The 17577-nt window shown below is 35.7% G+C and overlaps 1 protein-coding gene across 5 annotated transcripts in view; it reads left to right on the top strand.

Annotated features, from left to right (window-relative positions):
• Positions 1-17577, top strand: part of LOC100682968 (zinc finger protein 420) — a 52309-nt gene that overhangs the window by 22058 nt on the left and 12674 nt on the right. Inside the window, exon 5 of one of the 5 annotated variants that reach the window (XM_038529050.1) lies at positions 4234-4317. The exons of the other annotated variants lie outside the window; for them this stretch is intronic. The gene's annotated coding sequence lies outside the window, so the exon portion shown is untranslated. The remainder of the gene's footprint in view (positions 1-4233; positions 4318-17577) is intronic. 5 annotated transcript variants of the gene reach the window in all.

The following is a 17577-nucleotide window of genomic DNA, read 5'->3' as shown; positions in this document are numbered from 1 at the left end:
AACTATAGTTAACAAAAGAGTATGTACTGGCACAAAATAGACACATAAATCAATGTAATAGATTGCAGAATTAAACCCACACATATGGGCAGCCTGGGTGGCTCAGCGGTTTAGCGCCGCCTTCAGCCCAGGGTGTGATCCTGGAGACCCAGGATCGAGTCCCATGTCAGGTTCCCTGCATGGAGGCTGCTTCTCCCTCTGCCTGTGTCTCTGCCTCTCTCTCTGTCTTTCTCTTCTCTCTCGTGAATAAATAAATAAAATCTTTAAAATAAAAATAAACCCACACATATATCATCAATTAATCTACAGCAAAGGTGGCAAGAATATACAGTTGAGGAAAATTGAGTCTCTTGAATAAATGGTTCTAGATAAACTCGACAGGTACATGCAAAAGAACAAAAACTACAGCACTTTCTTACCCCTCACAAAATTAAACTCAAAATGGATTAAGGTCTAAATGTGAGACCTGAAATCATAAAACTAAAAGAATACGTAAGCAGTAGTCTCTTGGATGTCACTCTTCCCAACATATTTATGGATATGTCTCCTTAGGCAAGGGACACAAAAGCAAAAATAAACTATTGGGACTAGATCAAATTAAAAAGCTTTTGTACATCAAAGGAAATACATGAACAAAATGAAAAAGAACCTACTGAATGGGAGAAGATATTTACAAGTGATGTATCTGATAAGGGGTTAATACTATGTTGGGGACGCCTGGTGGCTCAGTGGTTGAGGATCTGCCTTCGGCTCAGGGTATGATCCTGGGTTCCTGGGATTGAGTCCCATATTGGGCACCCCACGAGAAGCCTGCTTCTCCCTCTGCCTATGTCTTTGCCTCTCTCTGTCTCTCATGAATGAATAAATACAATCTGTAAAAAAAAAATCACTATGTTGTTTTAAAAAAAGTACAAATAGCCAATAGACATGCAAAAGTGCTCATCATCATTAGCAATAAGGAAATGCACACTTAAACCACAGTGAGATAATTATTTCAGATACCCTAGAGGGGCAAAAATTAAGTGGTAGTATTAAGTGTTCACAACTTATGGTGGCAGAAGAGCTATATACCTCATTTTTACAATAGTCAGAAAGTGAAAAATGACCCAAATGTCTGTTGACTGATGAATGAATGAATAAAATTTGGTATAATTTTACAGTTATTCAGCAATACAGTAGCCATGTGTCAACAAATGCTTATCAACTGGTGAAAGGATGAATAAAATTTAGTTTATCTTTAAGATAGAATATTATTTAGCAATAAAAAAAGGAGTACTGATACATGCCTACTTTGGGGATCAACCTTGAAAACATGCTACATGAAAGAAGCCAGATACAAAGACTATAATATTACATGATTCCATTTATATGAAATGTCTACAATAGATGATCTGTAGAGACTAGAAGTAAATTAGTGGTTGCCAAGTGCATTTGGGGTGGCAGATGAAGTTGAACTGGAGAATGAAAGTAGGGAAATTGGAAAGGACTACTAATAGGCATAGGTTTCTTTTTGAGATGATAAAAATATAAAACTAAATTGTGGTGATTGTTGCACAGTTCTGTGAATGTATTTAAAATATACTCTTGGTATGTGAATTATATTTGAACAGATCTGTTTGTTTTTTACTGATGGCACTGACGATTGATATAACCACTTTGAAAAAAGTGTGGAAATGATTTCCAAATTTATATGCGTAGCTGGTTCTTTAAAAAATTTCAGATCCCTGGCCACACTCCAGATCAATTAAATCACAATCTCTGGGTATAGGACACAAATATTATTTTTTGAAGCTTTTTAAGTTGTTCAAATATTCACCTGTGTTTGGTAAGCACTACAATATATTATCTGAAAATTTATTTTTTTTATTTGAAGGTTTACTCCAGTTACTTGTTATTGCCAATATTCCTGGATTTATTTCTCCCCTATTTTATGTTTACTTTGTTTATTCTTTTATTCTTCTGTGTTCCTTTTTTATCTTTCCTTAATCAAGATCGATAAAGCTTTTTGTTTTTGTTTTTTTAACTCCATTTCCCCTTTGTTTAATTTGGAAGATGTATATTATTTATATGCCTTTAGTGGTTAACTCTAATTTTTTTATCACATATACTGTATTTCTGTTAATGCAACTGCAGTTTTTATTAATTGCAATATTTGAAAAATATACATATTTAATGAAAATTGAATATTTTATTATTAAATGTATTCATATTAAGGTACTCATTCAATCCACATTCAGTATTTGTTTGCATGCTGCTTTGCAGAAGTGTTTTTTTCCCCAAGTTTTTATTTAAATTTCGGTTAATATGCAGTGCAACACTAGTTTCACATGTAGAATTTAGTGATTCATCACCTACATATACCTCTGGGAGTCATTACAAGAAATGCCCTCCTTAATACCCATCACCTGTTTAACCTATCCCCCTTCCCACCTCCCCTCCAGAAACCGTCAGTTTGTTCTCTATAGTTAAGTGTCTGTTTCTTGGTTCATTTGTTTCTTAAATTCCACATATGAGTGAAATCATATGGCATTTGTCTTTCTCTGACTTTTCTCAGCATAATACACTCTAGCTCCTTCCACATCATTGCAAATGGCAAGATTTCATTCTATTTGATGGCAGAGTAATATTCTATATACATACTCACACACCCCACATCTTTATCCATTCATCAGTTGATGGACATTGAGCTGTTTCCATAATTTGGCTGTTGTTGCTAACATTGCTGTAAATATCAGGTGCATGTATTCCCTTTGATTAATATTTCTGTATCTTATGGGTAAATACCTAGTAGTGCAATTACTGGATCATAGGCTAGTTCTTTGTTTAACTTTTTGAGGAATTTCCATAGGTTTTTCCAGAGTGGCTGCACCAGTTTGCATTCTCACCAAGAGTGCACAAGGATTCTCCTTTCTCCATATCCTTGCCAACACGTGTTGTTGGGAAAACTGGACAGCCGTATTGCAAAAGAATGAAACTAGACCACTTTCTTACATTATACACAAAAATAAATTCAAAATGAGCTAAAGACTTAAATGTGAGACAGGAAACCATCAAAATCCTAGAGGAGAACATAGGCAATAATCTCTTTGACATCAGCTGTAGCAACTCCCTGAAGCAAGGAAAACAAAAGCAAAACATAAGCTATTGGTACTTCATCAAAGTAAAAACCTACACAGTGAAAGAAATAATCAACAAAACTAAAAAGCAACCTACAAATGGGAGAAGATATTTGCAAATGACATATCTGATAAGGGGTTAATATCCAAAAATATCTAAAGGACTTATCAAAATCAACACCCAAAAATCAATCTGTTAAGATATGGGCAGAAGATACAAATAGACATTTTTCCAAAGAAGACATACAGATGGGTAATAAACCCATGAAAAGATGCTCAACATCACTCATCATCAAATAAAAATCAAAGCTACAATGAGATATCCCCTCACACCAGTCAGAATGGCTAAAATTAACAACACAGAAAGACAGAAGTCTTGAATAAACTATTTGCCCCAGGCTCACACCTGGGATTTCAAGGCCAACCAGTTGAAAAACAGTAAGGATTGTGTCCACCTCAAAATAAATTGGAAGCTATTGTGACAGTGAATTGTTTCTATAAAGAGATAAGATATTGACATCTCCTATGTCAAATGTATATTTCATTGTCAAAATTTTTATCAGGAGGAAACCATCCGTGTGTACTCTTTCTATTCTTTTATCAACACTACATACCTGTGATTACTGGTGAGTTTAAATATTTTGGGAATATGTCTGCCTGTTTTGGTCCTTTAATCATTATTGTTTGTGTCACTTTACAAATACATACATAACAAAGGCTAAAGTTAATGTCTCCTTCGTCCCAGAACAATATAAAGGATAGATGAAAGGTCTTAGGTTACTTTAACTTTGATTAATCTTTCCCATCTATTATGTTATCTGGCATGTTTAAATTCTGTTTTCTTTTTAAACCCCCAAATAGGCATTATTTTTGTTTTAAGATGACAGTGTTTGTAGATTTATTCACATGATTATCTTTTTATTTACACATTATTCCTCCTCCATTATACTTTCCCACTGAGATCATTTTGTCATGAAATATATTAGGCAAGTCCTATTGTTAGTAAATGCTCTGTTTTTATTTTTGTTGTTGCAAAGTAACCGTTGTTTCACTTTCATTCCTGTCTGATGACTTAACTGGGTATAGAATTCTATACTGACAATTATTTTTTTCTCAGCACTCTGAAGAAATTATTCCACTGTCTTCTGGCTTCTATTGTGCTCTTGAGAAGTCTGCCTTCTGTCTCATTATTGTTCCTTTTGTAAGTAATCTGTATTTTCTCTGGCTGCTTTTAAGATTTTTTTCTTAAGATTTTATATAATTGATTATGTTGTTTTATTTCTAGAACTTTGATATTTTCTTCCTCCTGTAGATTTCAATTTTTTTTTTTACTTCTATTCAGTTCTTTTCTCATGGTTTTGACTTTATATTTTACATTTTCATATATTTCAAGCATTTATATTATATACATGTATATATCATTCAACATTTAGCAATTGTAGAGAACAGGTCTAATTCTGCAGCTTCTTACATTCAGGTGGGCTCCTGTGTGATGATGAATTGTCATTTTTTTCTTCCTTTTCATTGAGAGTCTAGGCAAAGACTGAAGTATTTTTTTGTCATTTCCTTTGAGGTCACATGGCTTTTTCCCCCCCTTGAACTATAAGCCTTTTTTAGTTCTGTTTTTATGAAGAGGTTCGTGCTAATCGCTGACATTTTCTGGGTCCATAGCTTCGTCTCTTGGATTATATCAGGCCTTTAAGATAGATACAAACCGTTTGGCAATTAAAGCTAACAAATGTCACGAGGATAGCTGTGACTTCAGGGCATGTTTACCTCTAGTTTCTCACTTAATTGTGCCTCCGTTGGATCCTCTTTACTTTTTTTTTAAGCATGATATACTTCTTAATGTATGTCAGATGTTACCCAGTATTTTAAGGTGTTTTTCAGGAAACCTGATGCACCATTCACATATTTATAATTGTGGATCCTTCTGTCTTTAAACATGCTATATCTACTTTTTATGTCCTGTAAATTTCATTGTTTTTTCTTAAAAGGTCTTTTGAATTTCTTGTTAAGTAATTTTCTCAGTACTTTATAAATGTTGATATTATGCATAGGAATATTTTGTTGTATGGATTTTCTAAATGTTTAATAAAACTATATATACACACATGCACAATACACACACATACGGATAATAAAGTGTTGATTTCTGTAAAATGATAATAATCTTACAGAAATATCCAATAATTTTCCAGTGGGTAATATTGGATTTCTAGGTAGATAATTTTGAGTTTTATGTAAGTCTTATTTCTTCCTTTTCTATTTGTACTAGTTTTTAAAAACTATAAGCAGTAGGAGATGAGTATTTGATATTTCACAATTTTAAAACAATTCTTACCTTTTTTCAGACTTTCTTGGAAGTACTAATGTTTGCTTACTAAATATGTTTCTATAGGTTTTTGGTAAATACTCTTAATTAATTAGGTTAAAAAGGAACCAGTCTGGTTCTAGAGAGTTTTTAATACAGGAATTTTTTTTTTTAAGATTTTATATATTTGAGATAGAAAGAAGGAGTGAGCACAAGGCAGAGGGAGATGGAGAAGCCAACTCCCCGCTGAGTAGAGAGCCTGATGCAGGGCTCAATCCTAGGACCCTGGGATCATGACCTGAGCCGAAGGCAGATGCTTAACTAACTGAGCCACCCATGCCCCTCAAGTAGATTTTCTGATGTTGAATTACTCCTGCATTTGTAGGATAAACCTTATTTAATCATGATATATTATTAGTCCTTAAATACAGAGCTAGATTCTACATTGCTAATGTTTATTTTTAAATTTTACCTAATTTGGTTCATGAAATTGACTTAATTTTTATGAGTTCTTCTCATTGTTTAAGTTTGTTATTTTAGTTTATGTAAATGACTTGGGTGGATTTCCAAACTTTTCTATGTTCAACAACAATTATATATGATTAGAATTGTGAAAAAAAAAAAAGAATTGTGTATTCTTTAATGGTTTGGTTAATCTTGTCAGTAATACCATCAATCAATGATATCAGTGGCCTTAACTTAGGAGCATAAAGATTTAACTCAAATTTAAAATTCTTGGGCAGCCCGGGTGGCTCAGTGATTTAGCGCTGCCTTCAGCCCAGGGTGTGATCCTGGAGACCCAGGATCGAAGTCCCATGTTGGGCTCCCTATATGGAGCCTGATTCTCCCTCTGCCTTTGTCTCTGCCTCTCTCTCTCTCTGTGTGTGTCTGTCATGAATAAATAAATAAAATCTTAAAAAAAAACAAGTTTAAAATTCTTATGTGGTTATTGATGTATTCTCAGATTTTTTCATGGATCATATTTTTATTATTTTCTAATACATTTCATCTAGTTTTTCTAATTTACTGTTGAATTATGTATAGGTTTTTTTCATAAGCACTTTTTTATTTTTGGGATTAATATTGTTCTTTTTCCTTTTCAATATTTTGGATTTGTGCCCAATCTGATTTTTTCCCCCAACATGTCATATTTTTGTATCATTTATTTGATTTCAAGAAAACGAATAGATTTTTATCCATTTCTGTTCTTTCTAAATTCTGATTTACTCACTTTCTCATTTTTAGCTAGCTAATTTTTGTTTTGTTTTGTTTATGCCTCCCTCTTCTTGATGAAATCTTAATTCTTTTGTTTTTAATTATTTCTTGTTTTTAAATAAAGGCATTTAAAGCATTTAAGTTTTCTATGCATATATAAACCGAATCTCAGGATTTCACACTAAGTTAGTCTTGGAATTTAGTTCTAAATATTGTTTAATTTTTAATTCCTTTTATGACAAACATTATATAGGAGTATCTTAATTAGTTAATTGTAGGATTATATATTGGTTTTCTTTGTTTTTGCAATTTCTAATTTTGTTATAATGTGAACATGTTATTAGCTTTATCTGTCTGCCTATCTTATTAATTATGCTTCTGTCTTCCCAATCCATATTTCTTCTCAATTTGTTTATATTACTGTCCTAAAAAGGAAAAGAAAAAAACTATTTCCTTTTACTCACACAACACTTCTGAAACCAGTTATGTGGATTTTCCCACACCAAGCAGTTCTCTAGTTCTTGGTAGACACCAACATGGTGTCCTACAATTTAACTTAATTCTGACACTAATTACCCAAAGTTAGAACAGACTCCACTGGTTAAGGAAGGGCTCAGTCCTACAGGACTGCCTCTTACCTCAGAGGCCAGTTGTAAGTCACAAGCTGTCACCTCTATCTACGACTGGCTGTAAATTAGAAACCCCACAACACCTCTTCAGGTTTAATAATTTGCTAGAATGGCTCAGAGAACTTAAGAGAAACATTTATCAGTTTATTACAAAATATACAACTCAGGAACAGCCAAATGGAAGAGATGCACAATGTAAATGTTTTTTTTTTTTAAATGCAAATGTTTTTATGCTGGTGTCTGCCTCAGTAACCACTGGTGTATGGCTGGACCTGGTCTTGTGGCTCTTTATTATGATTGCAAGATGCCCTTTAGCAATAACCATCTTGAAATCTTGAAAAAGTAAAGATTTATGACTTAGAAAGCCTGAAAATTACACAGTATACCATGGGATACATAGTCATGTCATGGGTAGAGAGAGTGCACAAGCCTAGGTTTCTGCTTCTATTGGTGTTGAGAGTGAGGGCCTATGGTTTCTGGGCTCTTGATTGTTGAATTTAAAGTAAAAGTGAGGGCGTAAAGGGTGGCAAGAGAAAACAACAAGTGGTCCAAATGGTTAGTTGCTAAATCAACCAAGCTCTTTAGGAGTCTCAGTAGGAGAGGCAGCATGGCTCTTTATCGACTATGACTTGTAATATATTTGAGCTAGTCATCTTTGAAATGGATGCCTCTTTGAAGTGGATGCATCAGCAATCAAAGCTTAAGTCAGGCACTCACATTACAAACAAAATCCAAAACCTGTCAGGACGTACACTTTAGCAATGTATGGAGAAGGGATATGGAGCTTCCATGCTGTCTCCTGGCACACCACCCTCCAGCACTTGTGTTTATTAACCAGAAGCTCTTGAACCTCAATTAGGGTTTTTCACGGAGGCTTCATTATGTAGGCATGATTGATGAAATCACTGGGCATTTGTAACATATTCAGTGTCCAGCCTCTCTGCCTTCCATAGGTGGGGAGATGGCTGAAATTTCCAACCCACCTAAAACAGGGTTAGTTCCTGTGGCAACCAGCCCACCATCCTTATGGGCTTTCCAAAAGTCACTTCCTTAGTGTAAGCTCAGGTGTGGTTGAAAGGGACTTTTTTTTTTTTTTTTGAAAGGGACTTATAACAAATAACAGAAGACATTGCTTTTACCTTTATTACTCAGAGAATTCTGAGAGTTTTAGGAGCTTTGTGCCAGAAATCAGAAATAAAGACCAAATATGTTATTTCTTATTGTTTCACAATATCACAGTTCTCTACTATGATTTTGGATTTACTAGTTCCTTTTTCTATGTCTATCAGTTCTTGTTTATTTACTTCAGAGCTAAATTGTCACTTGCATAATCATGACTTCTTATATCTCTTGCCTGACTTTAAGATTATTGCCCTTAGCTGATTTCACTAAGGTAACAGAAGTAATCAGAGGAGAATTTCTACAAGCTTCTGCTTCCTCATTGATCTATCTCCCCGCTCTATACTCATTGCCTCTTTTCCTATTATGATAGATAAACTTTATGTGCTTTTATCTAAGGCTAATACCTCCACTTTTGTACTAAGTGGCACTCACTTCTCATATCTTTATGGACATTGTTGGAGCAGTGTTCTCTGTTAGTCTCTTGCAACATTAGCGTGTCAGTATATGTTATAATCATTTTCATCTACACAAACATGTAATTTCTCGATCTTTAATGGATAAACAACAGAAATATATCTCAACATATATATTTTTCCTCTTGATATGATCTCATTTCTCTGCTACTTTTTTTTAAAAGATTTTATTTATTTATTCATGAGGGACACAGAAAGAGGCAGAGACACAGGCAGAGGGAGAAGCAGGCTTCATGCAGGGAGCCCGATGTGGGACTCGATCCCGGGACTCCAGGATCATGCCCTGGGCCGAAGGCAGGCACTAAACCCCTGAGCCACCCAGGGATCCCTCTCTGCTACTTCTTATAACAAAACTCAAAAGAATTTTCCATGCTCCGTATCTCTAGGTCATCCCTTAAAACTGTGTCAGTCAGAACTTATTCCCATTATTCCACCAAAACTATCTTGTGAAAATCAGTAGTAATCTCTATATTGTTAAAGCCTTTGTTAAATTAGAAGTCACCATTTACATTCTCGCTCAACATTTGACAAAATTGATTATTCCTATTTAAAACATTTTCTTCACTTGGCTTCTAGGATTCCACACACTTCTAATTTTTTTCTTTCCTCATTGGCTACTCCTTTTAGTCTCCTTAGCTGGTTACTTCTCATCTACCTGACCTTCAAGTGTCCCAGGTCTCAATCCTCAAACTTCTTTTTTTCTTTTCTTCTCTTTCCTTCTCATTATCTTTTATATCCAAAGACTTTCCCTGGGTGATCTCATCAAATCCCATAGCTTTAAATTTCATCTACTTAATGATAATTCTCAAATTTATATTTCTAATATAAATATCTCTCCAGAACTCCATACTTGTACATATGCCTTCCTACTCAACATCTTCTTTACAATATCTAATAGTTCAAAACCAATCTTGATATTCTCTCAAACCTGCTCCTACTACAATGAGAAGTAAATCACATTTCTGCTGTTCTGGATGCTCAAACAAAAACACGAGTTTTCTTTGACTTCTGTCATAGTACGTGCCCAATTGATCATCAGATCCTCTTCATCACTTTCAAAATATATCCAGAATCTAATGACATCTCACTTTCTCTACCCCATCCTCCAGAATCATCTGGTCCAAGACATGTGGATTATTGCTATAGCCGCTTAGCTTCTATGCACCCAGCTTCTGTATTTTCCCATTGACTTTCTGTTCTTTTTAAAGATTTTTAAAAATTTACTTGAGAGAGTGAGAAGAAAGTGTGAGTGAGGGGAAGGGCAGGGGGAGATGATCCCCAAGCAGACTACTCACTGAGGAGCCCGACTTAGGTCTCAGTCCCACAACCCAAAGGACCATGACCTGAGCCAGAACCGAGAGATGGCTGACCAACTGACTGAGCCATGCAGGCACCCAATTATCTTGTTGTTTAAACAACCAGAATGATTCATATTTAAACAAAAGCCATATTGTCATGCTGATTCTCACAACCCTCCAGTGGCTCCCCATCTCAGAATAAAAATCAATATTAAGTGGCTAAAGCTAAGATTTCCTTGTCATTTTCCTTTGAAGCCAGGGAATTTTTCTCCATCCATTTGAATTGGAGACTGGATGGTTACAATTTTCAAGAGGTTTATTACTAATTTGACATTGTCAATCCAAGGCCCTATCTCAGATTTTTTAGACTATTAAGTTTCATATGTAGGCAATTGGGGACAGCAAATGTCCCAAGGTAGCTGTGGCTTCAAAGTATGCTTACCTTTCTAGTTTCTGGTTCTTCATTGTAGACTCTGTGGATTTGGATCTTCTTTACTTTCTTTTAAGCTTGGCATACTTTTAGGAGGTTGTTTCTCATGTTTTATTCAATACGTATTGGTGTTCTTCAGGAAATCTGATTCACCATTTACTGTCACAGTCATAACATACAACCTCAAATTTCCTCATGCTGGGGGTGACTATGCAGCTCAGTCAGGCGTCCAACTTTTGGCAAAACCAAAAACCTCAGTCATCTCAGGGTCATGAGATCAGGCCCTGCGTGGGGCTCTGCAGTCCATGCATAGCCTACTTGAGATTCTCTGCCTTTCCTTTTCCCTCTGCTCCTCCCACAGCTCATGCTCTCTCTCTAAAATAAATCTTTAAAAAAAATATGCCTCATGATGTCCCTTATGACAACCAGTGACCTATTTTCTATCCCTACAATTCTGTCTTTTCCACAATATTATATAAATGGAATAAATATATATACCCTTTCAGGTCTGGCTTTTTTCACTTACTAAAATATATTTGAGATTTATCCATACTATTCCATGTGAGAGTACTTTTTATTTCTGAGTAGTGTTCCATTGTATGGAAATTTCAAAGTTTGTTGATTTATTCGCTTTTGAGGGACATCTGGGTTTCCAGTTTTTTAAATTTGCATATAATTGATGCACAATGTTCTATCAGTTTCAGGTGTACAACATAGTGATATGACAACTTTATATGTTATGCTGTTCATCACAAGTTGGGAGCTGATTCATCCCTATCACAGATATCATTAATATATTCCTTATGTTGTACTTTTGAGTCACATGACTTATTCCATTAACTGGAAGCCTGTGTCTTCCATTCACCTTCACCTAGGTTGCCCAACCCTTCACTTCCTCACCTCTGGTAACCATCAGTTTGTTCTCTATATATATAGGCCTGATTCTGTTTTTTTTTGTTTATTAATTTTTTTCTTAGGATTCCATGCATCGAGATTGTTGCAAATGCCACAGTCTCCTCCTTTAATGGCTGCATGACATTCTATTATATATATGTTTATATACGTGTGTGTATATGTGTGTATACATATATATATGTGTATATATATCACCTCTTTATTCATTCACTTTTTGATGGACATAGCTGCTTCCATATCTTGGCTATTGTAAATAATGCTGCTATAATTGGGTGCATATGTCCCTTTTAATTAGTGTTTTTATATTGTTTGGGTAGACACACAGTAGTGGGATTTCTGGATCATAAGGTAGTTCTATTTTTAATTTTTTGAGGAATTTCCATACTGTTTTACACAGTGGCTGTACCAGTTTGCATTCCTACCAACAGCGGACAAGGATTCCTTTTTCTACACGTCCTCGCCAACACCTATTGTTTCTTGTGTTGTTGTTTTCAGCCATTCTGACAAATGGTAGGTGATATCTTATTATGGTTTTGGTTTGCATTTCCCTTATGTTAAGTGATGTTGAGTACCTTTTCCTGTGTCTGTTGGCCATCTCTGTGTCTTTGGAGAAATGTCTGTTCATGTCTTCTGCCCATTTTTTAATTGGATTATTTAGTTTTGGGCTATTGAACTATATAAATTCTTAACATATTTTGGATACTAACCCTTTATTGGATATATCATTTGCAAATATCTTCTCCCATTCCAGAGGCTGCTTTTTAGTTTTGTAATCGATTCCTTTGCTGTGCAGAAGCTTTTTATTTTGATGAGGTCCTAATAGTTCATTTTGCATTTGCTTCTTCTTGCCACAGAGGACTCATCTAGAAGAAAGTTGCTACAGCCAGTGTCAAAAAAATTACTGCTTGTGCTCTTTTCTAGGATTTTAATGGTTTTAGGTCTCACATTTAGATCTTTAATCCTTTTGAATTTATTTTTGCATATGGTATAAGAAAGTGGTCCAGTTTCATTCTTTTGGATGCAGCTGTCCAGTTTTCCCCACACCATTCGTTGAAGAGACTGTCTTTTTCATATTAGATATTCTTTCCTGCTTTGTCAGAGATTGATTGACCATATAATTGTGGGTTTATTTATATATTATCTGTTCTATTCTATTGATCTGTGTGTCTGTTTTTTTTAAAAATTTTTTTTTATTTATTTATGATAGTCACAGAGAGAGAGAGACGCAGAGACACAGGCAGAGGGAGAAGCAGGCTCCATGCACCAGGAGCCCAATGTGGGACTCGATCCCGGGTCTCCAGGATCGCATCCTGGGCCAAAGGCAGGCACCAAACCGCTGCGCCACCCAGGGATCCCCTGTGTGTCTGTTTTGATTGCTGCATACTGTTTTGATTACTGTAGCTTTGTAATATAACTTGAATTTTGGAATGGTGATGCCTCCAGCTTTGCTTTTCTCTCTCAGGGTTGCTTTGGCTATTTAGGGGCTATTCAGGATCTTTTGTGGTTCCATACAAATTTTAGGATTATCTGCTCTAGTTCTCTGAAAAATGCTTTTGGTATTTTGATAGGAATTGCATTAACAGTTTAGATTGCTTTGGGTAGTATAGACATTTTTAACAATATTTGTTCTTTCAATCCATGAGCATGGAATATCTTTCCATTTCTTTGAGTCGCCAGTTTCTTTCATCAGTATTTTATAGTTTTCAGAGTACAGGTGTTTGACCTCTTTGCTTAGGTTTATTCTTGTGGTACTATGTGATATGTGATCTGTTCTGGAGCATGTTTCTTGTGCACTTGAAAAGAATGTGTATTCTGCTATTTTAGGATGGAATGTTTTGAATGTATCTGTTAAATCCATCTACTCCAGGGCAGCCCAGGTAGCTCAGTGGTTTAGCGCTGCCTTCAGCCCAGGACCTGATCCTGGAGACCCAGGATCAAGTCCTATGTTGGGCTCCCTGCATGGAGCCTGCTTCTCCCTTTGCCTGTGTTGCTGCCTCTCCCTCTGTGTGTGTCTCTCTGTCTCTCATGAATAAATAAACACACAAACAAATAAATAAATAAAATATTTAAATCCATCTAGTCCAGTGTATTTTCAAAGCCATTGTTTCCTTGTTGATTTTCAGTTTGGGTGATATGTCCATTGATGTAAGTACTGTGTTAAAGTCTTCTTCTATTAGTGTATTATTATTGATTAGCTTCTTTCTGTTTATTTTTTCCTTATGTTTATTACTAATTGTTTAATGTATTTGGGTGCTCCTGTGTTTGGTACATGTATATTTAAAACTCTTCTTGTCCCCTCTACTATTATATAGTGTCCTCCTTTGTTATTACAGTCTTTGTTTTACTTACTTTTTAAATTTTTTTCTGTATTTTTTTATTGGAGTTCAATTTGCCAACATATACTATAACATCCAGTGCTCATCCCGTGAAGTGCCCCCCTCAGTGCCCATCACCCAGTCACCCAATCCCTCTGCCCACCTCCCCTTCCATTACCCCTGTTCATTTCTTAGAGTTAGGAGTCTCTCATATTTTGTCACCCTCTCTGATTTTTCCCACTCATTTTCTCTCCTTTTCCCTATAATCCCTTTCACTATTTTTCATATTCCCCTTATGAGTGAAACCATATAATGATTGTCCTTCTCTGATTCACTTAACTTCACTCAGCATACTACCCTTCAGTTCCATGCACATCGAAGCAAATAATGGGTATTTGTCCTTTCTAATGGCTGAGTAATATTCCACTGTATACATAGACCACATCTTCTTTATCCATTCATCTTTCGATGGACACCAAGGCTCCTTCCACACCTTGGCTATAGTAGATATTGCTACTATAAGCATTGGGGTGCAGGTGTCTCGGTACTCCACTGTATCTGTATCTTTGGGGTAAATCCCCAGTAGTACAATTGCTGGATGGTAGGGTAGCTCTATTTTTAACTGTCAGGGGAACCTCCACACCGTTTTCCAGAGTGGCTTCACCAGTTCACATTCCCACCAATAGTGTAAGAGGGTTCCCCTTTCTCCACATCCTCTCCATTTGTTGTTTCCTGTCTTGTTAATTTTCACCATTCTCACTGGTGTGAGGTGGTATCTCATTGCAGGTTTTTAAATTTGTATTTCCCTGATGGCTAGTGATGTGGAGCATTTTCTCATGTGCTTATTGGCCATGTCTATGTCTTCCTCTGAAATTTCTGTTCATGTCTTTTGCCCATTTCATGATTGGATTGTTTCTTTCCTGTTGAGTTTAATAAGTTCTTTATAGATCTTGGATACTAGCCCTTTATCTGATATGTCATTTGCAAATATCTTCTCCCATTCTGTAGGTTGTCTTTTAGTTTTGTTGACTGTTTCTTTTGCTGTATAGAAGCTTTTTATCTTGATTAAGTCCCAGTAGTTCATTTTTGCTTTTGTTTCCCTTGCTTTTATAGATGTATCTTGCAAGAAGTTGCTGTGGCCAAGTTCAGAAAGGGTGTGTTCTCCTCTAGGATTTTTATGGAATCTTGTCTCACATTTAGATCTTTCATCCACTTTGAGTTTATCTTTGTGTGTGGTGTAAGAGAATGGTCCTGTTTTATTCTTCTGCACATGGTTGTCCAATTTTCCCAGCACCATTTATTGAAGAGACTGTCTTTTTTCCAGTGGATAGTCTTTCCTCCTTTGTCGAATATTAGATGACCATAGAGTTGAGGATCCATTTCTGGATTCTTTAGTCTGTTCCATTGATCCATGTGTCTGATTTTGTGCCAGTACCACACTGTCTTGATGATCACAGCTTTGTAGTACATCTTGAAATCCGGCATTGTGAAGCCCCCAGCTCTGGTTTTCTTTTTCAATATTCCCCTGGCTATTTGGGGTCTTTTCTGATTCCACACAAAGCTTAAGATGATTTGTTCCAACTCTCTGAAGAAAGTCCATGGTATTTTGATAGGGATTGCATTGAACATGTAAATTGCCCTGGGTAGCCTAGACATTTTCACAATATTAATTCTTCCAATCCATGAGCATGGAATATTTTTCCATCTCTTTGTGTCTTCCTCAATTTCTTTCAGAGGTGTTCTTTTTTTCTTTTAGGGTATAGATCCTTTACCTCTTTGGTCAAGTTTATTCCTAGGTATCTTATGCTTTTGGGTGCAATTGTAAATGGATTGACTCCTTAATTTCTTTTTTTTTTTTTTCTTAATTTCTCTTTCTTCAGTCGCATTGTTAGTGTATAGAAATGCCACTGATTTCTGGGCATTGATTTTCTATCCTGCCACATTGCCGAAAGGCTGTAGGAGTTCTAGCAATTTTGGGGTGGAAGTCTTTTGGGTTTTCTATCTACAGTATCATGTCATATGTGAAGAGGGAGATTTTGACTTCTTTGCCGGTTTGAATGCCTTTTATTTGTTTTTGTTGCCTGATTGCTGAGATTAGGACTTCTAGTACTGTTGTGATAGCATTGGCGAGAGTGGACATCCCTGTCGTATTCCTGATCTTAGGGGAAAGGGTCCCAGTGTTTCCCCATTGAGAATGATATTTGCTGTGGGCTTTTCATAGATGGCTTTTCAGATGTTGAGGAATGTTCCCACTATCCCTACACTCTCAAGAGTTTTGATCAGGAATGGATGCTGTATTTTGTCAAATGCTTTCTCTGCATCTATTGAGAGGATCATATGATTCTTGTTTTTTCTCTCATTGATGTGGTCTATCACGTTGATTGTTTTACAAGTTTTGAACCACCGTTGCATCCTGGGGATAAATCCCACTTGGTCATGGTGAATAATCTTCTTAATGTATTGTTGGATCCTATTTGCTAGTATCTTTTTGAGAATTTTTGCATATGTGTTCCTCAGGGATATTGGTCTATAATTCTCCTTTTTGGTGGGGTCTTTATCTGGTTTTGGAATTAAGGTGATGCTGGCCTCATAGAACGAGTTTGGACGTATTCCGTCCCTTTCTATCATTTGAAACAGCTTTAGTAGAATAGGTATTATTTCTTCTTTAAACGTTTGATAGAATTCCCCTGGGAAGCCATCTGGTCATGGACTTTTGTGTCTTTGGACGTTTTTGATAACTGTTTCAATTTCCTCCCTGGTTATTCATCTGTTCAGGTTTTATATTTCTTCCTGTTCCAGTTTTGGTAATTTGTGGTTTTCCAGAAATGCATCCATTTCTTCTAGATCGCCTAATTTATTGATGTGTAGCTGTTCATAATACGTTTTTTAAATAGTTTGTATTTCCTTGGTATTGGTTGTGATCTCTTCCATTCATGATTATTTTTTTCATTCATGATTTCATTAATTTGAGTCTTTCCTCTTTTCTTTTTAATAATGCTGGCTAATGGTTTATCTATCTTATTAATTCTTTCAAAGAACCAACTCCTAGTTTTGTTGATCTGTTCTACAGTTCTTCTGGTCTCTATTTCATTGAGTTCTGTTTGAATCTTTATTATCTCTCTTCTTCTGCTTGATGTAGGTTTTATTTGCTGTTCTTTCTGCAGTTCCTTTAGGTGAGAGGTTAACTTGTGTAATTGAGTTTTTCCCAATTTTTTGAGAAATTCTTGTATTCTGATGTATTTACCTCCTAGGACTGCTTTTGCTATATCCTAAAGATTTTGAACAGTTGTATCTTCATTTTCATTAGTTTCCATGAATCTTTTTAATTCTTCTTTAATTTCCTGGTTGACCCATTCATCTTTTAGTAGGATGCTCATTAACCTCCACATGTTTGAGTTTCTTCCAAATTTCTTCTTGTGATTGAGTCCTAGTTTCAAAGCATTGTGGTCTGAAAATATGCAGGGGATAATCCCAATCTCTTGGTGTCAGTTGAGACCTAATTTGTGACCTAGTTTATGGTCTATTCTGAAGAAAGTTCTATGTGCCCTTGAGAAGAACGTGTATTCAGTTGTGTTCAGATGGAAAGTTCTGTATACATCTGTGAAATCATCTGGTCCAATGTATCATTTAAAGCCCTTGTTTCTTTGGTGATGTTGTGCTTAGAACATCTGTCATTTGCAGAAAAGTGCCGTGTTGAAGTGTCCTACTATTAGTGTATTATTATCTAAGTATGTCTTTACTTTGGTTGTT

This window comes from Canis lupus, chromosome 1 (assembly GCF_011100685.1).
Source record: "Canis lupus familiaris isolate Mischka breed German Shepherd chromosome 1, alternate assembly UU_Cfam_GSD_1.0, whole genome shotgun sequence".
Lineage (NCBI taxonomy): Eukaryota > Metazoa > Chordata > Mammalia > Carnivora > Canidae > Canis > Canis lupus.
The sequence above is the reverse complement of the archived record's forward strand: the minus strand, read 5'-3'. Positions and strand labels throughout refer to the sequence as shown.